The 26,383-nt window shown below is 43.3% G+C and overlaps 1 long non-coding RNA gene across 1 annotated transcript; it reads left to right on the top strand.

The window, feature by feature from the left end:
- The first annotated feature begins 6,990 nt into the window (after positions 1 to 6,990).
- On the top strand, positions 6,991 to 25,851 carry LOC310708948. The gene is made up of 3 exons (XR_014527247.1): positions 6,991 to 7,099; positions 20,757 to 20,882; positions 25,744 to 25,851. It is a non-coding gene; the product is annotated as an uncharacterized lncRNA (long non-coding RNA).
- The last annotated feature ends 532 nt before the right edge of the window (positions 25,852 to 26,383 follow it).

Raw genomic sequence — 26,383 nt, 5'->3', positions numbered from 1 at the left:
GCACAACTGATTAGAACATAATTGAATATAATTTTAAAATGCAAAAGCGCAGCTCTCGTTCTCAAAAATGGCATTGAATATACAAAGCTGCCTTATACTCACTTTGACCACCTGTTGAAGTCAGCACTCTGTTTTACTAGCAAGCCGTGGCTTTGTAGGGTTTGACAGTCTATCCTGGCTTTAGTTGGATATGCTAGTGATTGGGCCCTGGTGTTTTCTCTCTCTATCTTCTCTGACTCTTGATCCTCATTGAGAGAATCAGGTCCCATCTGCTGTAAATGATTAAAGCAGCATCATAGCCTTGGGTTGTTAGGAGATCTCTATTCCCTCACAGAGCTACAGTGACCAGAGTTCTGTGGGAATCATAGAAGCATAGAATCCTAGAGTTGGAAGGGACTCCAAGGGTCATCTAGTCCAACCCCCTGCAATTCAGGTATCCCAGCTAAAGCATCCATGACAGGTGGCCGCCCAACCTCTGCTTAAAAACCTCCAGGGAAGGAGAGTCCACCACCTTTTGAGGGAGACCGTTCCACTATTGAACAGCTCTTGAAAGTTCTTCGTGCTGTTTACTCAGAACCTCCTTTCTTGTAACTTGAAGCCACTGGTTTGAGTCTGACCCTCTAGACTCACAGCAGTTCTCAACCTGTGGGTCCCCAGATGTTGTTGGACTACAACTCCCATCATCCCTGAGCTCTGGCCTTGCTAGCTAGGGATGATGGGAGTTGTAGTCCAACAGCATCTGGGGACCCACAGGTTGAGAACCATTGCGTCTAGAGCAAGAGAAAACAAGTTTCTTCCCTCTTCCATGAAGAGAGTGATTTTTAAACCACTCTGAGAATTATAGCTCTGTGGGGGGAACAGGAGTGCCCTGACAACTCTTAGCACCCTTAACAAACTAGAGTTCCTGCAATTATTGTGGGGAGGGAACCCGTGAATAGTATTATTAATATTTTACATTATTACCCACCCTTCACCCTGAAGACCCACAGCTTCAAACAGTTTAAAAACTTACAATTAAAAATGCATGTATTATGATATTGCTTTAAATGTGTTGTACAAATGAGGCCTTTATTTGACAGGGGAAGGACTTTGTGGGATCCAGTGTGTGTGTGTGTGTGTGTGTGTGTGTATCATCTGTTTGAAATCTTGGCTTCATGCTATGCTCAGCATATGAAAAGCAGCTCTATAATGTATATCATACCCTGGGTGGATCTACACACAGGGAAAAAACCACTATAAATAAATCAGAAATTAGATCGTTATAGCAAAAGGGGAGGGAACCCTATGGAAAATCAGGTAGAAAAATATTCTGCTCTCTGGCACCATCAAGTGTTGCATGTTTACAATCCATTCAATTAATTGTTTTTTGACTAATGTAGCTGAGTTCTCTGACTATCGAGAATTCTTAAGTTTCACCTAGAGAAAGCTGGTTGAGGTGTAGAATCGCTCTCACCAGTGTTTGCTTCTCTTATTTAGCAGCTTGTTGTCCCTGCTCCACTTCCCTCCTAAGTCCTTGGAACATTGACCTGATTGCATAAACAAATGGTAAGCATAGTTCAACCTGGTCCCTTGACGTAGCTCCACTGCAACTTTCATCAGCCCCAGCTGGCATGACTAAGGTTCAGAGATCATGGGAGCTGTGGTCCAATGCTAGAGAACCTCTGGTCTGTGGGACAAATTAGGCCTAGCGGCACTCCCATGGGGCCATTTCCTCTAACCATGCCTGCCTGCTCCACACCTGACATATTAATGTGCATGGGAGGGCAGATACTGACTAGGGCCAATGGAAATGGTCATCCAAAACATCTGAAGGTCACCAAGTTGTTGAAGACTGCAGTGAGAAGTGTTGGAATCTTAAGCCTTATCAGAGGAAACTGGCCACTCTCCAGGCACCCGGCTTGAGATCCTTGTTGACCTCCCCGTCTGCGTCTCCTGGCAGGATACAGGTGAGGTCACTATCGGCGATCCCACTCAGCGTGAGAGGGACACACCACTCCTCCCTCCTCCCTGCTTCCCTCAGGGAGGGGAAAGAGACAGACAGAAATCTATTTACATGTCTTTATTTCTGTCATTGCAGCAGTACAGAGAAACACGTCTGCACTCTCCAGACTCCAACAGTAGAGTAAGAAACTCCACCCCTGTACTTCCAGTACAGGTCAGATGACACTCTGAGCTAACATCCGGTGCTCAGTACAGTGAATAGACTGCCCCTTTGTTCCCATGGTACAGTCCCAAACATCAACATCCTGTTTTGCTTTCCAGCCATCTGCAGCTCGCTCTCGCATTGCTGCTTTTCCGTAACATACTCCCCCAAAAGTATCAATGTGCGTTGCGAGCAAAGCGTGATCCAGAGAAGAAAACAAACAGTTGTTATACATATAACATTCCCCTGTTGTTTCAGTTCCACCCTTGGAACTCCCCATCCAAAACATCTGAAGGTCACCGAGTTGTTGAAGACTGCAGTGAGAAGTAGTTTCATAAGAACATAATAATGTACAAAGAGCTTGCTGGATCAGGTCGGTGACCCATTTATTCCAGCATCCTGTTCTCACAGTGGCTACCCACAATGCCTGTGGGAAATCTGCAGGCAGGACCCAAGCAGAAGACTCTTCTCATTTCCTGAGTTTTCTAGTTACTGGCTGTGGCGTTTGCCCTCCTAGGTGTGTGACGTCATACTGGGTTCATAAGGAAAGGGTTAAAAGGTAAAGGGACCCCTGACCATTAGGTCCAGTCGTGACCGACTCTGGGGTTGCGGTGCTCATCTCGTTTTATTGGCCGAGGGAGCCAGCGTACAGCTTCCGGGTCATGTGGCCAGCATGACTAAGCCACTTCTGGCGAACCAGAGCAGTGCACGGAAACGCCGTTTACCTTCCCGCTGGAGCGGTACCTATTTATCTACTTGCACTTTGACGTGCTTTCGAACTGCTAGGTTGGCAGGAGAAGGAAAGGGTTAACCAATTGTAAAATGACTAACCAGGGGAGGAGTTAGAGTTAGGGCGGTTGAGAAGACAGTCTGGAGTTAGAAGAGGATAAGTCTGAGGGTTGGGCTAGTCTGATGTGAGAGAGTGAGAGAATTTGTTAAGAGGAGTCAGTCAAACAGCTGAGATAATCAGTCAGTATTGGGAATTAGGAAGGTATAGGCCGGTAAAGAAACTAAAGTTAAGATACTGACAGGAATATTATCTGAGAAACCATAAACTTGTTAACGTTTATAAAATAAACTTGTTTATTTGGTTCACTTTTAACAACCCAGTGTTTTACCCGAGAGTAACGGGTTGGTGGCAGTGGGGAAGTGAACACAGTGGTGGCACAGGGATCAATAAACGTCCAGGGACCCTGTGTGATCACCACACTGGCATTCAAAGGCATACACCTCCAAATGTGGAGAGCAAGCATAGTCACCTTGACCAGCAGTCATGGAGAGACTTCAGCTGCATTGAATCCCAACACTGGTGTTTCTTGGAATCAGGGTCTGGGTTTGAATCCAAGGAAGCTTATGGGGGGGGGGGTAGACTGCCCCTCATGGTTTCCAGCTGCCCATTCTAGCCTTGAATGAGTGTGTGAGAGTCAGGAAAATGTAATTTGCCTTTGAACAGCTGTATCAAAGTACAAAATGTCAAATGAGAAGCAGCCCCCACAGGCAGCGTGGTTAAAGGTGGTCTTGTTCTGAATTAACAACAGCAAGGTGGCCGCAAACAGGATTTGAAAGGCACAGTTAAAAGGGGGGGGGGAGAGATGCCACTCATTTTCATTGGTGGCGAGGCTGCCAAACTGACAATTAATTTTCTATTATCCTTAAACATTGTTAAAGGGCTGGATCCTACCCCCCACCCACTGACATTGTCTCACTTTGTTTGCAATCACTTGTTTGGGTTGGCAGCCTTCTATGTTTCTTAATTGGAAAAAAAATGTCACCTGAATGTTAATTTAATAATTCAATATATCATTACAGTTTCCTTTGGCTAATTGGGCTCCCTTCATTCTTTGCAGGTATAATTAGAAAAAGGGATGACTAATTAGGAAAAGAACCTTCCTGAGAGTCTAAAAGAAGCTTATTTCATGTCGGTGCACCAAAGCACCCTTAACCTAAGCAAGATAAGTTAACTCTTTGTGCTATAGACCAGTGTTCTTCAACCTTGGGTCTGCATATGTTGTTGGACTACAGTTATCATCATCCTTGACCATTAGCTAAGCTGACTGGGGATGATGGGAGCTGTAGTCCAACAATATATGGGACCCAAGGTTGAAGGACACTGCTGTAGACCAGGGGTAACCATTGTGGGAGTTATATGTAGGTTCCACTGTTGATCATAACCATCAGAGTTTGTGGCCATTGATAGCTTCAATCTCCATGAGTTTTTCTAATCTTCTTTTAAAGCCATCCAACTTAGTGGCCATCACTTAGTGGCCATCACCATTTCCATAACCTAGGACTATGTACTGGATTCAGCCAATGCCTGAACCAAAATGGGCCAATTGGGGGAAGGAATCTGGGCATTGTTCAAGTTGGTTTTGGCATGGTCCCAGTTCACCACAGATCAGGTGGTCCAGAGCGATCAGAGGTTCTCAGGCAACAGGGATCAGGTAAGAAGGAGAGGCAGGCATTGAGTGAAAGAATGAGAAACGAGGAGAAGAAACTAGGAGACATTTACCTGCCTTCCTGCGTCTTCCTGGGAGGGTAGAGGTGGGTTTGGATGAGTTTGGATATAGGATGCAGGCTTTCCCTGACCTCCTGACCTCTCCTTCTTCCCACCCAGGGTCCTACCCTTGACCACCGGTGAGTAGTCATCAGGTTGGCCTGGGGTGGGAAGGTCTGATCCAAGGCTCCCAAATTGGGTAGATCCAAGACTCCCACAGGGTAGATGGGGGGGGGAGGCTGGGCTTGCCCTACTTTATATGCTGCATGAATATATTTCACACATACCCTGAGTATTGTGTCAATTTTAAGCTGCAAGGCCATCCCATCAGTCTAGCCACATCCTCAATCCTAATTCTAATTAATGCAAAGATGCAATAGAATGGTGGGTTTTGCTTTTACGCATATGAATTCTGTGTGAAAGCAGACTTTGCAATGTTTCACTTACGGCATTTTCCTTGTCTCCAAAGAGATTTTTGCCTCTCCTTTTTTTAAAAAGAAAAGAAAGAAAGATAAGATGCAAACAACACTGAAGAACCAAATAAGGATCAGTACAAAGTGCTGCAATCTGTTTACACACCTATAGCTTTCTCTTAGGAGCCCTCACGAGAAGTGTGCGTTGTGTTTGTAAAAGAAGTTAGTTTATTGGCCCTTGTTTCATGAGAGCTTTTATTTCAAAATCTAACAAAGAACAAGTAGTGCCATCTAGCAAGATGCACCTGTTGTTATTGTTATTCCTAGTCAGTGCATGATTCTTCACTTAACCCCCACATGTGGACCTGAAGCTGCATTTGTAGTAGGCACTCCGAAACAAATTAGCGTCTTTGCAGCATGACAGCCATCGAGCCAAGGACGTTTGTGATATCTCTTCTACGTTTCTTTGTCAGACTGAGATGTACCATCTATGGATAGCCAGACCATCCCTCCAGAGTCAGTCGCAGAATTGAACTCAGTGGGTACAGAAACCTCTTCCAAAACTGGACATGGGCCTTCCAACCTCCTAATCTTCTTAACTTTCTCATGGGACCTAAAATCTGAGAACTGGGGAAATGAACTCTCTTGCATTCTTTTTATTTTGGAGGTTTTTATTTTATTTTTATTACAAACTGAAGAAATTGCTTTGCTTCATTAGTTTGAATGGGGGAGCAGAAAAAAAACCTGATCTGGAGTAGGTTCTGACTTCTCCCCGGCTACACACACCCTCCAGAGGTTGGGATATATTCATCCTTCAGATTTTGCATATGGAGGTTTGCTTTCTCCACCTGATTCCAAGGCTGTCTGGAAACCTATCTTCCAAGGATGGACTACCCTAATAGGTCCCCTGCCTCTGCAGAGGTGAAAAGGTGCTGAAAGCCTAAATCTCAACAGGAAGTGAACTGACCATGACAAGGGACTAATAGTCCATTTTGTGTGCTTTGTTGAAGCCTTTGCCCTGTGCCCAAGACAGTTTCTCCATTCAGCAAACGTGCCCATGGCCCCCAGAAGGTTGGCAGCTGCTGGCTTAGGGGCTAACTTTTCCCTGCCCGGCCCTCATCCCATGACATGGAGGCTTCTACCTGACCAAACTTGATAGAGCTATCGACATAACTTGAGAGATGAAGAAGGTTCACTGGCTGATACGAATCAGCTTGTCTGTCAGAGAGGCAAAGATGACAGCTGAAAGATTCAGAAGGCACATTTTCAGTGAAAGGAAACTGCTGACATCCCAACAAGTTAAGAGATGAAAGGATTGGTATCACTGAGATGATGTACTTTTCTCTCTCTCTCCCGTCCCCACTGTCACCACCTTAATGCAATGGCAATATTTCTATTGATCCTGTGGTCAGGAGAATGATAACAAAGCTGTGTTTATTTCTGTGTGTTCTTTGAGAGCAAATTGAATTAGATTAAATTGACTCCTCTTAATCTTCCCCAGAGTATTTGCCACCCATCTTCTTCAATGTAACTAGGCCTTATGTGTTATCTGTTGCATGTACAAGGGAGAGCAGGGCAACGCCACAGTCTCTGGTCCTAATTATGTGCCACCACTAGCTTTGACAGCTTAACATCCTCATGTTTACCACAGAAACTTGCAAAGGTGTACCTATTCATGAGCAGATGATTGTGCCTCAGGGCTCAATGTGGTTGAGACCCTGTGGGGTGAGGTATCCCAATTTTTTAGAGCCTCTGTAGTGACAGGTCTGGAGGAAAATTAGTGTGTTTGAGAATGATAACCAAGCATGCTCAGTGTTCTCCATGAGTCATGGCCTGTTAAGCATTGGCTGGAATGGAAGAACAGAACGGAAGATGTCAGTGAATGGAATGATCTGTTTGATCCCCTTGAAACTTAAGAAGGGAAGCTGGTCTGGTCTAGATAGAACCCCCAAAAGGAGCATGTCCTAAGTTATAAACCCAGAAACATGCAGCAGCTTAGCAGAAACCCTTCAGAGCCACAAGTCCTCCCAGTTTTCTAGAGGTGATGTGGTGAGTCTCTTTATTACTTTGCAAAGGAAGGTCTTTTTATATATAATATTTTTATTAGTTTTCAATTACAGTCCAATAATAGCCTCATTATAAAGGAAGGTCTGGCACTCTTCACCTCACAAGGTTCTTGTGAGGCTTAATTGTATATTATTACTCACCACCCAAAGTTTTTATAGCACCTGCTTCCTTCCAGGTACCCAAGACTGCGTAGTTTCTTGACTGACAGCCCCCCATTTTAGCAACCCCACCTTAAGTCCACATCTTCTCTTGGATTTCTTCATTGCCTCTGAGGTTGTCCTAAGGTTCACTCTCAACCTCCGTCATTTGCTGCTGCTGCTGCTGCTGCTGCTGCTGCTGCTGTATTTGCTGCTATCACCCTTCACCTTAAATGCAGGCAGGGTTTCCCCAGCCACTCTGGGTGGCTCATAGCTGGGATTATATTCTTTGGGATCATTTTTGTACCAAAGGGTGTTGCTTAGAGGACCCCTTCCCTGTTTGAAGGAAAATGAACTTCAGCAAATTTCAGCGTCTGAGGGAGAGGTTAGAGAGAAACCCCCTTAACTGCTTTGTCTGGGAGTAGGGATGTTGAAGAATTCTGACAAACGTGGAATTGAGAACAGAAATTGCCAATGCTCACTTATTCATCCCATGTCCCTAACAGAAACCAGTCTAGTTGATGGTGAGGGACTTGTAACAGATGGGTCTAATAAGACCCACCAAACCCCTTGATTTGGCCTGTGAGGTTACTTATAATGTGCCTAACATAAAACATGGAAAAGTTCAAGCCATGGCTGCCAAAGGAGAACCAGGTGTGTTAAGTTCAAATTGGCGGAATTGGTGGAAATGACTGGTAGAATCCGAGACCAGGGAGAAGAGTCGGTGGAAGAAGATTGGAAGAAATTTAAAGACTATTTACAGAAATATTGCAAAATTAATGAATGTTAGAAGGATGTTTGATTGAAGTTAAGTGGTTTCTAGCTGTAATGGTATAAAAGAATATGGAAAAATTGGATTTTTAATAGGTAAAAATTTAATGCTACAATATATTAAGATTAAAGATCAGGATAATAAGGAGGGAAAGGAATTGCTGAACTAATAAATTGAACTGGAATACAAAAAAGGGAAGTATGAGGAGGTCCGGGAAACAAGTAAATGAAAGATAAGTGACGAAAAGATGGAATTATTTTTAACTGTTTTTTATTTTGTATTTTTTCTTTTTTCTTTTTCATTATGTTAATACTGTGAAAACTTTAATAAATATTTATAAAAAAACAAAAAAACAAATTTGTCTGCTTTTTTCTGTTGACCTCACTTTGGCAGAGATTACATCCAACCGGGAGTGATAGACAGGAGAAAGGAAATAGCACTGGATATCTGAAAGTAATGACTTCAAGTGATGACTGCAAAGTTAAAATTGGAAGCACTCTGAAGCTTGAGTGCCTTCTCATTTCTTCCTTTACAACCATGGTTTGAAATTTCCTGTTGTGGATGTCAGGTGATTGACAGGTGAGGACATTCCACCCAGGGGCGTAGGAACGCCCCAGGTACCATCATGGAGGGGGTTGACAAATTATCAAGGAACAATTACCGCCCTACTAGGGCGGTTCCTAAAAAACTTTTTTTTAAAAAAAAAAATGCCTGCTCCAAAGGTCTTATCTTACTACACTAGGGATTATATAGCTATACATGAAATTCCATGCATATCGGTTAATAACTTGACCCTCCTCCACAAAAATAGCTGTTTACTTGGCTGTTCTCCTATGTCATGAAGGCTGAAATTTCAATTCAGTGGAGCAGGGTCAAGATATTAACTGATATGCATGAAATTTCAGATATAGCTATATAATCCCTAGTTTAGTAAAATAAGACCTTTGGCGCAGGCATTTTTTTTAAAAAAAGAAAAGGTTTTTATGAACTGCCCTACTGCCCTACTGCCCTACCCTCCGCCGGGCTTCCCGGGTCCTGGAAAGTCGTCCTATGTGAAGAAAATAAGACTAGGCCGAGTAGATTAGATAATACAGAGCATGGTGAAATCACAATAAATAAAACCTCCCCTTCAGTAGTTTCAAGCACTACTACAGGTTCCACATAATACCTGTACTGCATTGTTTACTGTGACAGCACCTGCAGTTTGGAACTCCCCGCCTATTGCAACAAAGCACGTCCCTTTGCTAGACTCTTTTCGGGCACCTGATAAAAGCATTCTTCTTTAGGCAAGCATACCTTCCTTAGGAATTTGAAGTAATTTTAGTCTTCATATTTTAGCTTTTGTATGTTTTAAAGTAGGATTGTTAATTTTTCTTGATTTTACTGCTGTGGTTTGTTTGTTTTTTGGTTGTTGTTGTTTTTATTTTTGGTAAACCACTTTGCAGGTTTTTTAAAATAAATTTTATTAAATAAATAAACAATAAATATAAATAAAATAACACAAGCCAAAACACAATCCATCCTGTAGATTTAAGTGTCTGTCCATAGTTGCCTGCTTGCTATCAGAGGCCCAGAATCAACATTCCTTTGTAAGAAACTATGAAATAACGTAAAACCATTTTTGCAGGCAAAAAATCAATTGGGGGGGGGGGTGACAAGTAATTTTTTGCACCGGATAGCACCTAACCTTCCTATGCCTCTGATTCTACCCACTAATCAATATGGCTGGGCACTTTGGGATTCAGTCCTTGGGTTGAAAATGGTTTCCTACCCCTAGGGGTGTAGATAAACACACACACCACCCTCAGCCCCCTCACCATGATGGTGAAAAACCGGAGGACAGATTTCGGCACGACACTAACATGAAATAGGACCGCAGATTTTCTAGTTTCCCTCTTTCCTCTCAGCTCCTGTCGCCTTTTGTACTGCATCTCTCAGATTCTAAGCCTTTCCTTTCTCTACAAAGAAGTATAAACTTCCTAGAACACCTTGGCAGAAAAGTGGCTGATAAATGGCGCAAGAAAACAAACCAAGTGCTGGGAATAGTTCCTAAGCAGGTGCATATTCCAAAAAGCACAAGCTATGGCTGTGCAGAATCGGTGTTTGAAAATGATGCCGACTTCAGCTGGAAATATTAAAACACTCTTTCATGGATGTCTGCAACCGTACATCAGGCTTTCAATCTTCCCCAGAGGGTCTTGGGGCGGGGGGAACCTCCAGTAACAAGCCTCGTAATTCCGCTCTGCTTATCTTCAGCCGTCTCGCCTTTATTTATTGAGGGACCTTCAGCACCTTTGTCTTTCTTCTTTTGCTTTTTTGCTTAACCTTTCCTTCTTCATCCTCCTGCTGCCTCCCATAAGAAAAAAATTGCATCAGTATTTCATCTCTTCATCCACACTTAAGTGCCTTTGATCTGTTGCTGTGCAAGGGTTATTTATTTGCCACTACCTCCGGGGGTTGGTTGGGAAGTCACCCAGGAATAGAACAATAGAGATTTCACCCTTTCATGAGTGTTTTGCTGCGCGCAACCATTTATTTTCCCCTGATTGTCTTTGCATTTCATTTTGATACGGTCTCGACTGAACTTTACCATTTCTGCATATTTGGCATTCTTCTTTTCCCGCAAAGATGAAACGGCTTCCCCCAAATCTGTATTGCTTTATTATTCATCTCCCTTTGTGCTGGAGTAGCAGAAACATGATTGCCTTTTGTCAGGCGGGCTTCAAAATCTCTTTAATTTTTATTTCCTTCAATGAGAGACCTCTGTTTGTAGCGTTAATGTTTTCCCAATTACTTTTTGATCATTGCTGAGAAGCAGCCTGGTTCCCCCTTTATTCTAGTGCAGAGTCTCCAGCACTGGAGGCTACATAAATATTTGTGTGTTTATTTGTTAAATGTATATTCTGCCTATCCGAAGGTGCCCAGGGTGGCTAGCCACATAAAAGGGGTGGAGAACCTCAGGTCTGAAGGTTAAATGTGGTCCTCCAGGTCTCTTCCCCACTCCATTCTCATGCCTTCTCCAAAGGCCATACCCTCACCTGCCTGCTTCACACCCTCCTTGAATGTTTCTGCATGACTGGAATGTGTCCTTCAACTCTGGTCAAGACATTTGTTTGCCTGGATTAAGGGGCAGCTGTGAGTGTGCATTGCTGCTTTTGTTGTTGGCACCTGTCTGTCTTGAGAGAAAATGGGGTGAAGTCAAACTTCTGTGTTAGCAGCACTGAAGAGACTTCCCCTGGGCAGTGTGTATGGAGATCCTGGGCTGCCCAGACAACAGGATTCCTATTTTGTGGTCCAAAGTAAAGTAGAGTAATATGTTTGGAACCAGCTTGGCTGCAGGAGTTGCCAGAAGGAAGTGTACAAGGCGTCATCCAACCACCTTAGGGACTCCAGATTTTTTTACTTGTTGCAGGAAAACTCCCCCCCCCCCCAATCATTCAGTTTGTACAAACACAACACACACACACACACACACACACCACATACATGACATTTCTGTTATAAATTCATAGTAAATCAACCATACATTGGATTTACACCGGTCCACTTTTATTTTACTCCATAAAGGAAGGACTGTCAAAGAAGGGTGGTTTGATACAGGACGGCCATAATCCCTTAACCATACCAGCACATACACAGGAGCCCTGCCCAGTTGGCATGACAACCTTGATGGTCCCAGACAGAAGACCATCCAGGTCACAAAGGACTTGCATATGGGAGTGGATTCAACATGGACTGGAACAAAGGCCAATGATCAGATCTTCCCTCTGGGGGCAGGAAACTGCTAACTCCCTTTTGTCCTCTGGAAATGACTCATGGGGAGGGGGAGAGGAGGAACCAGCCAGGTGACAAGATAGTCAGGTTACCTCCACAACTCCACCCTCAACCCCTCCTTTTTTGTGATGTAGTTGTGATGTAGTCTTAGGGGTGTAGTTTGGGGGATTAGTAACTAATAAAAGTTGGGGTCTTATTTTGTTCTGGACTTCCATTTTGCTTCATCTTGTTGCGGGTGGGAGTCCTGTTGCAACAGTATCCAATAAAGGCCAAGCCTACAGGCTGCTGTTTTGCTCCAAGTTATCCTGGTTGGCGTCTTTGTTTTTGTCCAAGGGAGCCCTCAGATTTTTGCGTTAACATACTCCTTAGCCTTTTCTTTTCCTGAAGTTATCCCTCAAGGTGGCAGATGTTTAGGATCACAGTAGATGACACAGTAGATGGCCTCTCCTTGGTCTTCCTACCATTAAACCCCAAGAAGAAGGAGAAGTAAACTATCTGTTGGAACTTATTGAAGAAGGTACTCCTGCGGATACTTGGGCTTTGTGTATTACTGCCAATACCTTGAACTGGAAGGACACCAGCAGCCACTGCACTATTATTACTATTACTAGAAGTATTCCCCACACACACACTCTGTGGTCCCAGTACTCTCAGTATGTGCTCTTCTCTGATTGCTTTATGGTCCAGTTCAATGATCTGGCCTAGTTTCAGCATCATTTTCCCCTGAACTAAGGAGACCCATTTGACATCAACACAATACCAAGCCTTTGGTGTCATTGTCTTACTCATGTGAAACGCTCTATCACAGAGATCAGCAGGCACCGTTTGTCTCTCTCCTGACTCAAATTCCCCTCCCTTCCTTCCCAAAGTCACAAAATCTCCTCAACATTTTCACTGCTTGCAAATCCGGCAGCAAAATACAATGTGCAAAGAAAGATTATTATTTTTTTTGCAACAGCCTTGGCTTTTTTTTTAACAATAAAAATTGCTGTTTTCATTAAGTGTTATATTTGAACATTTTAATTATTACTTTGAATTCTCTATCTCAGGTACATTTTGCCAAGCAAAGAGAAATGAATTCTTTAATAGGAGCCCATGAACGTCCTAAATAAATGCATTATCGACCACCACACAGTACAAAGATCTATGATAACATTTAAGTCCTGAAGAATTATGAGATGAATAATATGTATATCCCTCCCTCGGCTTCAGTTATCAAGTGATTAGCTGAGAAAATTTTCTGTGAGAGATTTGCCATGTGAACAAGAGCCCCCAAATTACTTAAACTAATAAGTATATTATTGCGAGACTCTCTATATTATTTAAACATTTCTGGTTACTGCTAGCATGATTTATACATTCAATACGGAAAGTCTCGGATGCTTTGCCTGCTATATTATTAGTCTCTCTTGATAAAACCTCTTTGCTTTCCTTCCATCTCAAGGGAACCTAATTTAAATATGAATACACACACGCACATAGAGAAAAAATAACAGTTGTTGAAACTGAAATTAATAATGCCCCTTTTTTAAGAAAGGAAAAGATAAAACAAAATTGAACAGTTCTCTCCCCCCCCCCCCTCTTTTCTTTCTTTCTTCGAAATAGCCTGGACAAAAATATGAACAAAATGTTAGTAGTTCCTATTTTAGAAACAAGAAAAGGGTAAAATGTGCCTGTTTGGCATTGTGTTTGCCTTATGGGTAATCGATTTAGGATGCAATAAGATTTTGGGTGCAATGCAAGCAACAGCAGGTTAGCAGACTCAAGTCTCATTGGTTTCCATAGGAGTGGAATGTAGTTACTTCTCTCCCATGAAAATTAATCAGATCTGGGGTGTGCGTTAAAGGTCACAATCCTAAAGTTGGCAAAAAGCCCTCTGAAGAAGCCATTGGGGCTGTGGGAAGAATTGAGATCTGTTTGTGCCCTACCATACTCCTTATTGTAGATGTTGGTCAGTTACCAACATCTGGCTTAGGGCCCTCGTATTTACAGGACCGCCTCTCCTGGTATGCCCCGCAGAGGACCTTAAGGTCCATGAATAATCATAGTTTAGAGGTCCCGGGCCCTAAGGAAGTCAGATTGTCCTCCACCAGGGCCAGGGCCTTCTCAGTGATGGCTCTGACCTGGTGGAATGCTCTGTCCCATGAGACCAGGGCCCTGCAGGATTTAACTTCCTTCTGCAGGGCCTGTAAGACAGAGCTATTCTGCCTGGCTTTCAGTGTGAACTTAGCCTGATCTTTTATTCCCCTTGCTTCCCTCCCCCTCCCCTTTTTATGAAGATTGCCCACTCTGGGATCCCACAGCTAATTATCCCCTGGTCTCCTTGTTGGCCCAAATAGGACTAATTTAGCCAGCTAGCCCTGGTGATCATCTAATGTTTATTGGCTGGATTTTCCCCCTAAATTGATTTTTGAATTCTGAATTTATTGTTATTCACATTTTATACTGTATTTTATGCTGTTTTTTGTTGCATCAATTAAGTGTTTTAAATTTGTTGTTAGCCACCCTGAGCCCGGTTTTCTGAACTGGGAAGAGCGGGGTATAAATAAAAATCTATTATTATTTATTATTATTACCAATTATTTAGTCAGTCTATTGATTGATTGATTGATATACCACTGAGGTTTCTAAGCAGAGGTTGAATGGCCATCTGTAATGGATGCTTTAGTTGAGTTTCCTGCATTACAGGGGGTCAGACTAGATGGCCCTTGAGTCCCTTCCAACTCTATGATTTTATGAGATGCTGAAATGGCTTCTAAGCAGTTTAGAGCTAGCTGTAAATTTGATCCAGGATTATAATATGGAATGGCATTAAAGAACCCATAATGGAAATAAACAATAAAGCAAACAATTGAAAAGTGATTTGAATTGCCACATCCATAGTCAACATCAGTTGACATCTGCACAACGTGCCCCTTCTTGGTGATGTTGCCTTCATCGTCCATTGGTAGCTTCCAGCTCAGGTATGATAGACTGATAACCTTCCCCATTCAAGCTGTTCCCCTCTCCAGTTCTGCCCATATATCCTTATATTCAAGAGGTACAGAATTTATTAGGTGGAGGCGTGATAAATGAAAATTAGCAATCAGTATTAATGAGCCTACTGTATATGCAAATTCAAAAAAATGACAGCATATCCTGTGGTATAATTATCTAACACCCTTTGCACCATCCTAGATAAGGGAATATCAGTAATGCATGTCTAGCTTATGTCTCTAGAGAGAAAAGTAAAATGTATTTATCCTCAGACTGACTGAATAGGCATGTATTGAAAACTAACAAAGGGATTCTGTTGATAATTTTTTTTCATTCAGTGGGTTTTTTGTTTGTTTGAAGAGAAATAACCAAAAATTTGAATTACGTTGGCTATCGTGGTACGATAGCTGTTATGGTTTCTCACAAATACAAAGGATTAAATGACTATCACCATTAAATGTATAAAACGAACGGAAATACATGTGCCAGAATTGTTTCACAACTTTTTTTCACTTACAAAATATTTTCATTGGGTTATAATTGAACAGTTAAATTGCTGTGATATAATTTATAGCAGTTAGCTGATGTGGTTAGACTTCTTGCTTGCTGTTGTTTTTAAAATTCACTATGGGTTCTGTTTAAGATAGATGTTAGATAGATAGATAGATAGGTGGTAGATAGATAATAGATGACAGAGAGATGAGAGAGAGAGAGAGAGAGAGAGAGAGAGAGGTCACCACAATCTTCACTTCCAGGGGTTCCAAATACAGTGGTATCTCGGGTTACATATGCTTCAGGTTACAGCCTCCGCTAACCCAGAAATAGTGCTTCAGGTTAAGAACTTTGCTTCAGGGTGAGAACAGAAATCGTGCTCCGGCGGCGCAGCAGCAGCAGCAGGAGGCCCCATTAGCTAAAGTGGTGCTTCAGGTTAAGAACAGTTTCAGGTTAAGTACAGACCTCCGGAATGAATTAAGTACTTAACCCGAGGTACCACTGTACTTACCTAGGGTTCATGTTTTTTTCAGAAATTAGGCACAGCAGAGACTGTGGTGTCTTTATGATATATGGTTTTATTTGCAAATATCTACAACCTGTAACTCCTCTGCTACAATTGTTGCTACTAGCCATCTCTGACTTCTCACGTTTCCTCTCCTGCTGTGAGAGCTGCAGCTCAGATTTCTGGCAATGAGCCATCAGGCAGTTTAGGTGCATAGAATCATAGAGTTGGACGGGATCCCAAAGGCCATCCAATCCAACCCCTGGCAATGCAGGAATCTCAACACGCGGTCCCCCATGCAATTCAAAACCATACCCGGCCCTGCTTAGCTTTGCAAATGTGCCGGCAGTTTTATTGCTGAACCACTTGGCAGGGCTTAACTCACTCTTCTGCTCTCCCCCAGAGTGGAAGAACTGAATTTAAGATTGGGAAAAGGAATTTAAGATTGGGAAAAGGAGAAACTGGGAGAAATTGAAGCTCACAGATTCACCCCTTCCTTTATTCAATATAAGGCAGCCTTGTGCACTTTGGCAAATCTGTAGGCATATATTTCCATTACTGTGCCACAACCCCCCCCCCAAAAAAAAAAAAACCTTCTATCCAGCAGGATCTAACCAATTCAGCCAACCTAACTATCATGGGTCTCTCTGTGCAGGTTCTTCTGATGATTCCTCACTCCCACCCCTGAATAAAACTCAGTAGGACCTTTCGTGCATTGACAGTTTCCCTCATCTTTCAGTTACTCAGACTGTTGCCTTTGATATGTCGGAAGCCATTTCATGTGAAAGTTCTCTCCTTCCTAGGCTTGAATTTGATTCTCTGAAGGATTACTGTAGCTGTCTTTGAAGTGAGGTCATCATCACAACGGAATCCTCACCATCGATGGTGACAACCACCTAGTTGGCTTGTGCGCTAAGCTTTCACTTCCTCTTTCTTTCTTTCTTTCTTTCTTTCTTTCTTTCTTTCTTTCCAGACCCAGACGTTTTTAGTTCCAGCCTTCAAAGAAAAGTAGGAAGAGAGGCAAAAAAGCCTCTTGCACTGTCGTTTCCTTGCACCTGTAGTTAAACTTTTCCAGCTGACATGTCACCCTGCAAGATGTCTTTTCAGATTTGATTGAAAAGAGGAGTCAGACATCCTACTGTCGATTAAACCTGAGCCAGTCTTCAGGGGCTTAGGGAGCATATGAAAGAGGCAGGGAGCCTTCCTGTCTGAGCTGTGCTCCCAAATCATTTCCGCTAACTCTTTTGTGAGGCTGAGATCCTTTTTCCTGCTCTGAAGCCCTTGTGCTGTTAAAATGTTGTTCCAGATAGGTTCCATTAGGGGCTGACAGGGGCACACATCAATCAGATGCTTGCAAACAAATCCGTCAGATGTCAGCCATATGCAAAGTTGCAGAGAACGAGGCCCTTATAGATCCTTTTCCTTAAATTGTGTGGCATATTTTGCATTTATATCCCAGCTTTTTCCCCAAAGAGCTCCAAGGTATACACAGTTCTTCACCTCCGCAATTAATCCTCACAGCAACCCTTGGAGGTAGGCGAGACTGAGAGGTAGCGACTGACTCTGGGTCACCCAGTGAGCTTCATGGCTGAGTGGGGCTTTGAACCCTGGTCTCCCAGGTCCTAGTCCAACATGCTATACCACTATACCCCACTTGAGGCAGTGTCTTTTGTCTGCCCCACACTTGCCTCTAGGGCTTTGCAAAATATTCTCCCAGAATTGGTTACAAGGTGATTATAAATATTTTCCAGAAACCCATTTTTTTGCTCCAGTGCAGTTTATCCCTGTTTCCTGTTTCTCCAGCTCTAGCGAAACTTGTGTGTGTGTTTCCTTCTGTTTTGCATTCTGTTTCTCCTAACGTATGCATTTTGGCAAGCCATCTTCCAAGTCAATGCCTTGTTATTTTCAGTAAGATACCCACCATATAAATCCTCTCCCCAATATACACATTTTTGTGTCCATCTTTGGCTGGAATGTTGTTGTTGTTTAGTCGTTTAGTCATGTCCGACTCTTCGTGACCCCATGGACCAGAGCACACCAGGCACTCCTGTCTTCCACTGCCTCCCACAGTTTGGTCAAATTCATGCTGGTAGCTTCAAGAACAATATCCAACCATCTCTATCCAGTATTGGCTGGAATACTGCATCACAAAATTCAGAGTGCAGCAAATGTCAAAGAGTTGCATGCATGTGTTTCACACATTCTTTCAAGAAGTGTGTACAGTGGTACCTCAGTTTTTGAACGTCTCCATTGATGAATGTTTTGGTTTTCGAACACCATAAACCTGGAAGTAAATGCTTCAGTTTTCGAACACACCTCAGAAGTTAAACATGAAACATGACTTCCATTTTGAGTTTTCCGCTTTGAGCAGGCATAGGCAAACTCTGACCCTCCAGATGTTTGGGACTACAATTCCCATCATCCCTGACCACTGGTCCTGTTAGCTAGGGATGATGGGAATTGTAGTCCCAAACATCTGGAGGGCCGGAGTTTGCCTATGCCTGGTTTTAAGGCTTCCATTCTGAGCTTTCAGTTTTCGAAAGTTTCGGAATTCAAACGGTCTTCCAAAATGGACTACGTTTGAAAACCGAGGTACCACTGTATTTGGCAAATCTGCACCAGTATGTAAATTGAAATTAATTTACCCTCCATCACATGACCTTTCTTTCAGCCTTTGAAATGGAAGAACAGAGAAGGTGACAGACAACTACAAGAAGCATCCCTCGCTTTGGCTGAGGAACTAACTTTCCTTGGATGTGAGAAAATGACTGACAGTGGTTCAGTGCATAACAACTTTTGTAGGGCCAGCATCAAACCCAAATGTCCTTTCGATATGTTAGATGAGCCAGGGAATTTGCTGTCTCCACTTGCTGTAGATTTTGAGATTATCCTAAAAGCGAGGCAAGTGGGTAACCAGGCCACTCAAGCAAATCTGAAAATTGGTGAAATTTTCAGCCTAGAGTTCATCAGACTGCTCTCCATGACCCACAAGAGCTAAATTTTGTTCATTAAACCAGAAGACGCTGCATGTAGTGCTACAAATTCTGAGATGACCGGCTGTAGGAATCCCTGTGCTTATATAATTGCAGACACTCTGCAAGGAACAATCTATTGCAATTTCACAGGAACAGAGGCTGGGGTTGTGACAGTTCGTTCTGATCCATTGCTGTCCACCCTTGCCTCCCCTGGTTCGTGACAAAGCTGGCAAACTTTTCCACTTGAAGGAAACCCTGCAGTTTTGTTTTTTTTAAAAAAGGGAAGAAATGTAAATCTACGTCTGTCCCATTTCATCTTCATCATTATGGATTAGGATAACCAGACAGCCTCAGGTATTGCTGTGTTCAGACATCCCATGACAAATGTAAATTGTAATGCAACATTTAGATGGAAATTCCTGGGAACCAGAGATGCTTATGATGAACACAACTGGGCCAAAGATTTGTGTGTGTGTGTGTGTGTGTGTGTGTGTGCGTGTGTGTGCTGTTTCACTTTCAGTAACTACCTCTGTATTCAATGTGCTTTCCAAATTTTGTCAAGTTTTTGACAAATCGTGACAAAGGCTCTTTTTTAAGATAGTGGGGTACTGAGCTAGCCTACAAAGCACACACCAGGGTTGTTCCTGAGCAAGGAATCCAGTCCCTGCATCTGCTTGATCAGCCTCTCAGGAAGTCTATCCTGAGAGTCAGTAATCTGACAGATCCATCAAGCAGCTGTTATTTCATTTCCAACAGAACCTAGACGCAGCTGGTTAGCAGCACAATCCTATACTTGTCAACTTAGAAGCAAGTTCCATTGAATTCAGTGGAATTTATTCCTAAATTATGGAACAATCCAGACCACCAACCCCTTCATCCAGATTAGGGTGGTGGTGGATTGGGCAAAAGTGACTCATCACCCACCTTTCCCAGAAAGGCAAGCCAGCCATCACCACCAACAACCACGCCATCCAAGTCACACAACCCTTTCCACTCACTGAACACACAGGTGGGCAGGATGCCTGCCACTGGAAGCCCACAAAAGGGACATTCTAGAGGTAAAGAAGAGCTGAGATGGTTCAGAATCTGTTGATTCCTGAGCCAGTCTCACTGCCATTGTTCAATGGCATCTGACCTGATCCAGGTCTGATTGCTGGTTTGATCGCTTCTGGAATTCTGGAAGACATCTGGCTAGCCACACCTAACTAGATGGGACCTCACTCTGATGCTGTGGAACTATTCTTACATTCTTCTTGTGTTTTGATCCAAGGGAGGATGAAAGACCACGTTAGACATAATGAGGAGCATATTTGTCTTTAAAAGGTAAAGGGTAAAGGGACCCCTGACCATTAGGTCCAGTTGTGACCGACTCTGGTGTTGCGGTGCTCATCTCACTTTATTGGCAAGGGAGCCGGCGTACAGCTTCCAGGTCATGTGGCCAGCATGACTAAGCCGCTTCCGGCGATCCAGAGCAGCGCACGGAAACACCATTCACCTTCCCACCAGAGCGGTACCTACTTATCTACGTGCACTTGACGTGCTTTTGAATTGCTAGATTGGCAGGAGCAGGGACCGAGCAACTGGAGCTCACCCCGTCGCAGGATTTCGAACCGCCGACCTTCTGATCAGCAAGTCCTAGGCTCTGTGGTTTAACCCACAGCACCACCCGTGTCCCCTATTTGTCTTTACAGGGGAGCGATTTTTAAAATTGTTATCAAGATTGCAGCAGTCTGGCAGGAGAAGTTTATCCCTTCCTTCCCCAGTCAAAAAACTGAGGAACCTGAAACTCCCCAGTTTCACGAGGTTTGGTTTTTCCAAAAAAAAAAAAAAATAAATCTCATGGGGATTGTGGTTGGGGAGAGGTAAAGCTTCTTGCCCCGTGTGCCACAATTCTGATGACAATTAGTCAGGGAAGGGGGATCTCTGGCTGCAAGCCATTAAAGAAAAGCATGAGAGCTGTGCATTTCATGTTAATCGTGACATACAGTTTTGCCCCCCCCCCCCATAGCTCCTGGGAGCAGTGCAGGAATCCATGCATGACCTCATGCTGATCGGCACATCTGTGGCAGCAGGAAGCCGCAAGCGTACAGTAAATTGAGGACAAGACTGCAAGAGCAACTTCTGGGATTCTAAGGTAATGTTTCCTTTTCTCCGCCGGCTGAATTTACGCCAATAAGATTTCCTCTTCCTGCATCTGGAGAACCAAGAAGTGTCTTCAGTGCCGCAAAGCTTCACCTGGTGACATTACGGTTTAATAAATATATAGCTTTCCATTTCCTCTGCCATTGACATAATGTTCTTTGTAGATTTCCTTTGCCTAACTTTTAGTATGCCTGTCAGCACTGAACTGCCCTGTAGCTGCTCCCATAACAAGGGAATTTGTGCCTCCTAATTCCAGTCACATGGCCTCTTGGGCATCGATTCATCACTTAAATTTGTCATAAGTGCATTAAACTGAACATTGAAATTGTTCTTGTCAAATCATCTCCAAGACTTATAGAGCTAGGCTCCACCGCATCCCCAGCATGCAGCTTAGATATCTTTGCTCTGTCAAAATATGGCAGGCATTTTCATCCTTTTAAAAAGTCCTTAAGCCATTAAATTGCATTATCGTTTCTACATTTTGATGTAAGAGCTTATTTGCATTGCATGTAGTTATGAATCTGTCAGGGTGTGTGTGTGTGTGTTTTCTTTTCACTTATTAAATTCCCTCCCTTTCACTATTGCCAAGGATTCAGGCAGTAACTCAGCCTTAGCCATTTGCTTGAGGCTAAAACTTAAAAATGTAAACTCTCAGATGGAGATACAAAATGAAGCAAAAGTTGGGAGAAAATGCTCGAGCAAACTGGGTTTTGTAGCCTTCAGACAGGATGCTTCCAAAATTTTCATCATCAAAATTGCTCCATGAAGTTTGGGAGTTCTTAATGACCTATTCACAAGTTTTGACTCATGCATTGTCAGGATCTCACCCAACCCAGGCCTTGGAGAGACCTCTTCTGAAGAAGCATCAGACCTCTCTCCAACTGAGGACCCAGAAGAACATCTCAGAAGTACCCAAGGCAGCCTAAAGTGGCTTGGATCCTGCGTGTCTCACCTGTGCCCCTGCAATGATCCGTCTAACCACAGGCCTACCTTGATCTCCAATTCTGCCCGATCATCATCTGCTCCTCAAGAGCAAAGGCAACAGTCAGCCCCAATGGAAAACCCACAGTCACAGGAGTGTCCCCTTGGCTGTCAGAAGACTCTACTGCTGGAGGTCTCTTTGGGTTGAAGGGTCTACTCAGGAGGACTCTCTCCACAGAAGGGGAGAATGCTGTTGTACTTAGTTCAGGCTCATGGGCTTCAGGTCAGAGATGGAAAAGGATGCTGGACTAGATGGGCCATTGGCCTGATTCTGAAGGGCTATCCTCACATTCTTAATGATCCAACAGATGACCAGGAAAAAGAGGAGTTAACAATGAGAATATAAGCCTCTCAGTCTCCTCTAGACTCCGGTTGGGTTGAAAGCTCACTTCCTCAACTCCAGACCTCTTGCTCTGTCTCCAGAACCAACTCCCACAGTAGATGCCACACACGAGCATGCATTTTCCCAAAGTGTGAGTTGGGCAGCACCAAGTAGCCTTATTCCGGACATCACATGCTTAGGCATGGCCCTGGCAGCTGGGCAGCTGTGTGAAGTCTTTGTCTCTCTGAACATTCATGCTCTAGGTCCAGGTACCAAGGGATGAGACTAGTTCACACATGCAGTCTTCTTCTTTGGCGATCACTCATAGCCAAGTAAGATTGTCTTCCATAAACATGGTTTTAACAATGAGTCCGTAAGTGAGTGTGGAGGCCAATTCTGGATCCACACGTCCTTCCACAGTGGGGACAGTTGTTTCTGGGCAGGAGGTGATCACGGTGTGGATTTGCCAAGCATGCCTTCCCCTTAGCACATTTCTCCCTTGCGTCCTGAGTAAAGGCTGTTCTCTAATTGGGGTGCTCGCAGGCCAGTGTTTCCCAATTGTTGGTGTTTATATTACATTTTTTTTTAGATTTGCCTTGAGAGAGTCTTTAAACCTCTTTTGTTGACCACCAGCATTACGCTTTCCATTTTAAAGTTTGGAATAGAGTTGTTGCTTTGGAAGACGATAATCAGGCATCTGCACAACATGTCCAGTCCAATGAAGTTGATGTTGAAGAATCATTGCTTCAACACTGGTAATCTTTGCTTCTTCCAGTACATTGGTATTAGTTCACCTGTCTTCCCAAGTGATGTGTAAAATTTTTCGGAGACACCGTTGATAGAATCTTTCAAGAAGTTGGAGGCGGTATTTATAAGTGGTCCATGTTTCACAAGCATACAGTAAGGTTGGTAGTACAATAGCTTTGTAAACAAGCATTTTGGTTTCCCTGTGAATGTCCCAGTCCTCAAACACTCTGCACTTCAATCAGGAGAAAGCTGCCCTCGCAGAGCTCAGGCAATGCTGGATTTCAGCATCAATGTTGGCCCTTGTGGAGAGATAACTGCCCAGGTAAGATAAGTGATCAACATTTTTTAACTTTACACCATTGAGTTGGATTTGTGGCACTGCAGGAGGGTTATTTTGTATTTGTTGGTGCAGCACTTTGGTTTTTTGGATGTTGAGCAATAGGCATCAGGGACATAGCAGTCCCACTCAGCTGTTAGCAGGAGGCATGCATTAGAATTCTGAACAGGGCAATAATTCTATTTCCAAGGTGGAGCTGATATATCAAGAAGCCCCGGTTGTTCTGATTTACTGTATATGTATATGACCTGCAGGTATAGGGCGGTATATAAATTCAATAAATAAATAAAAAATACGTATATGAATATGTACATCTAAGCAAACTGAATATTTTAGAACTTAGGTCATGTGAATGAATGAATCGATTTATTTCGGTCACCGACCAGAGTGCAACATATGCAACAACAGATACCATGCAAGCATGTTAAAATTAAGCTCCGCGAGCTAATACACGATAAATAATTCAGATAAAAACAGCTAAAATATGTAAGTTAAAACCTTAACTGCTATTTTAAAACATATTAAGACATCGGCGGTAAGATTCGTTCAAGGCTTGTCTCCTTAATTTTATAGCATCAGCACAGAATTGAGCCACTTTTAAGGTAATCTCTGGTCATAGGCAGTTTGCACATATTTCATTTCCTTCTGGAGACAGGTGACTTTGAGTTCTCCCCATTTTAATTCAATATGGATTTGAAAACCCCCCTCCCAAAAAATGGGAGAAATGGGAATTTTTTTTTCAGAGCCCAAATGGGAGTGGGCTGAAAAATGCCCACCAACGACCTATTTCCTCCCCCAGCTTTGCTCCGGTATGATTCCTGCTTCCTCTGCCTCTGTTCCACAGGCAGTGATAGCAGAAGCATTAAAGAAGTTTTGAAACAAAGGCTTCACCCCTTCTTCTCCCTTATGCACTGACTAGCAACTTGTAGGGCAGAAGATCCCAGTGAATGGTGTCTCAAATTTACACTGCAATCCTGCACCCATTTACCTTGGGAGGAGGCTCAATTGATTTCATTGGGGTTTCCTCCTACAAAGTCGGCCTGTATAGGATTGCATTGTTAGGGTGCGAGGCGGGCAGGGTAACGACTATTCTCAGCTTACATTACTCTATAAAATGCCAAATGCACTGATAGTGTTAGAAGATGATGATGATTATGATGTGTGAGAGAGAACCGTAATGTCTGCAAGAGTGAAATGGCAGTATTGATTTTTAAAAATTTGTTTCTAAGGGTTTCGTGGCAGAAAGCTCTTGCTGAAAAAGAGTGTGGAAGAGATCAAGATTTCAGGCAGAAGAATCCAAACCCCGCTTACCTCAAAGCAAGCTCCATTCAATTCAGTAGGACATCTCTGCCTGCGATAAGACATCACACCACCCAAACACCCTTCATCTAACTTTAGCTGTTATTTCCTTGTCATTACCATCCCTTTTCCCCAAATTACGGTTGTGCAGAGAATGGCATTTTGGCAGATTACATTTTTCAAACACTTGCTTACAGCCAAGAGTAATATGTCAAGGAGCACATACTAAAATCCTCACCTCTGTGCAGTTATGAATGATAAAGAGCCCTAATAAAAGCACAAGAAAATTGTCCATTCTGCATAACAGGTCTCAAACGTGCTGAGGAATGGGTCTACTTTTATAATGGACCTGCCTCCAATCCAAGTGTCTACAGTTGTCGGATAACTGATTACAAGCCAACCTTGTTAGCCATGCTTAGAGTTGTTGTTTAGTCGTTTAGTCGTGTCTGACTCTTCGTGACCCCATGGACCAGAGCATGCCAGGCACTCCTGTCTTCCACTGCCTCCCACAGTTTGATCAAACTCATGCTGGTAGCTTTGGGAACACTGTCCAACCATCTCTTCCTCTGTCGTCCCCTTCTCCTTGTGCCCTCCATCTTTCCCAACATCAGGGTCTTTTCCAGGGAGTCTTCTCTTCTCATGAGGTGGCCAAAGTATTGGAGCCTCAGCTTCAGGATCTGTCCTTCCAGTGAGCACTCAGGGCTGATTTCCTTCAGAATGGATAGGTTTGATCTTCTTGCAGTCCATGGGACTCTCAAGAGTCTCCTCCAGCACCATAATTCAAAAGCATCAATTCTTCAGCGATCAGCCTTCTTTATGGTCCAGCTCTCACTTCCATACATCACTACTGGGAAAACCATAGCTTTAACAATACGGACCTTTGTTGGCAAGGTGATGTCTCTGCTTTTTAAGATGCTATCTAGGTTTGTCATTGCTTTTCATGCTTAGAGTAGACCCATTGAAATCAATGGAGCTTAAGTTGGTCAGAATGATGCCCCACCGAGTCCAACAGGCAGAGTCTGTGTCTATCCCTCTGTCTCCACTTTACCTGCTTCCTTTTAATCATTTCAAAGATTCGCAGTGACATTTAACCATTCTTGAAATGAGGACATCTCTAGAAGCAAAAGTGTTGCCACATCCATTAAATGGTCCCCATTTTCTTCTTAGGAGAATGAGAGAAGAAATGAGGAGGAGAATCTGTGGAAAAAATGCAGAAATAAGGTTAGAATTGACCTTGTTGCTACGAGGACTTCTGCCAGCTTTTGAGGATGGGGGAAAATAAAATAAAATTTATTAACCTTGTTCTCTTGCATCTGCACTGCCTGAAGAAGGCCTCTTGGCACACACATCACTTCTAATCTTATTTCCATTTCTTCTTGTACATATTGTATTAAGCACAGTTTGCATTTGCCTTGTTTTTAGCTTTTTAAAAGCATCACATGAGGGTTTGGAACCCCCACCCCATTGCTTTGCCCAGTCAACAGCAATTTAAATCTTCAGTGTCACGACAGATTAATTCAGTTGGAGGGTAGGGCTTGTGGCTGCCAGGTTAAACACGAAAATGAGTTTTGGGGAAAGCTGATGCAACATCTGCATGTATTTGTGGGTGGAGTTGGGGGGGTGTCAGCTGGCCAACAGCCACCACTTCCACTGAAGGGACATACTTCCACACTGAAGGGCATGAATTTATGAACACAAACCCCAACGTACAGGCAGAGAACCTTCCCTTGCAAGGGCATTCATTTTTCAAGAGCAGGGAAAACACTGGGCACACATGTTTATTCCGCTTATTTATTTATCAGGCTTA

The sequence above is a fragment of the Podarcis liolepis genome (genome assembly GCF_965112155.1).
Source record: "Podarcis liolepis genome assembly, chromosome: 6".
Classification (NCBI taxonomy): domain Eukaryota; kingdom Metazoa; phylum Chordata; class Lepidosauria; order Squamata; family Lacertidae; genus Podarcis; species Podarcis liolepis.
The sequence above is the reverse complement of the archived record's forward strand: the minus strand, read 5'-3'. Positions and strand labels throughout refer to the sequence as shown.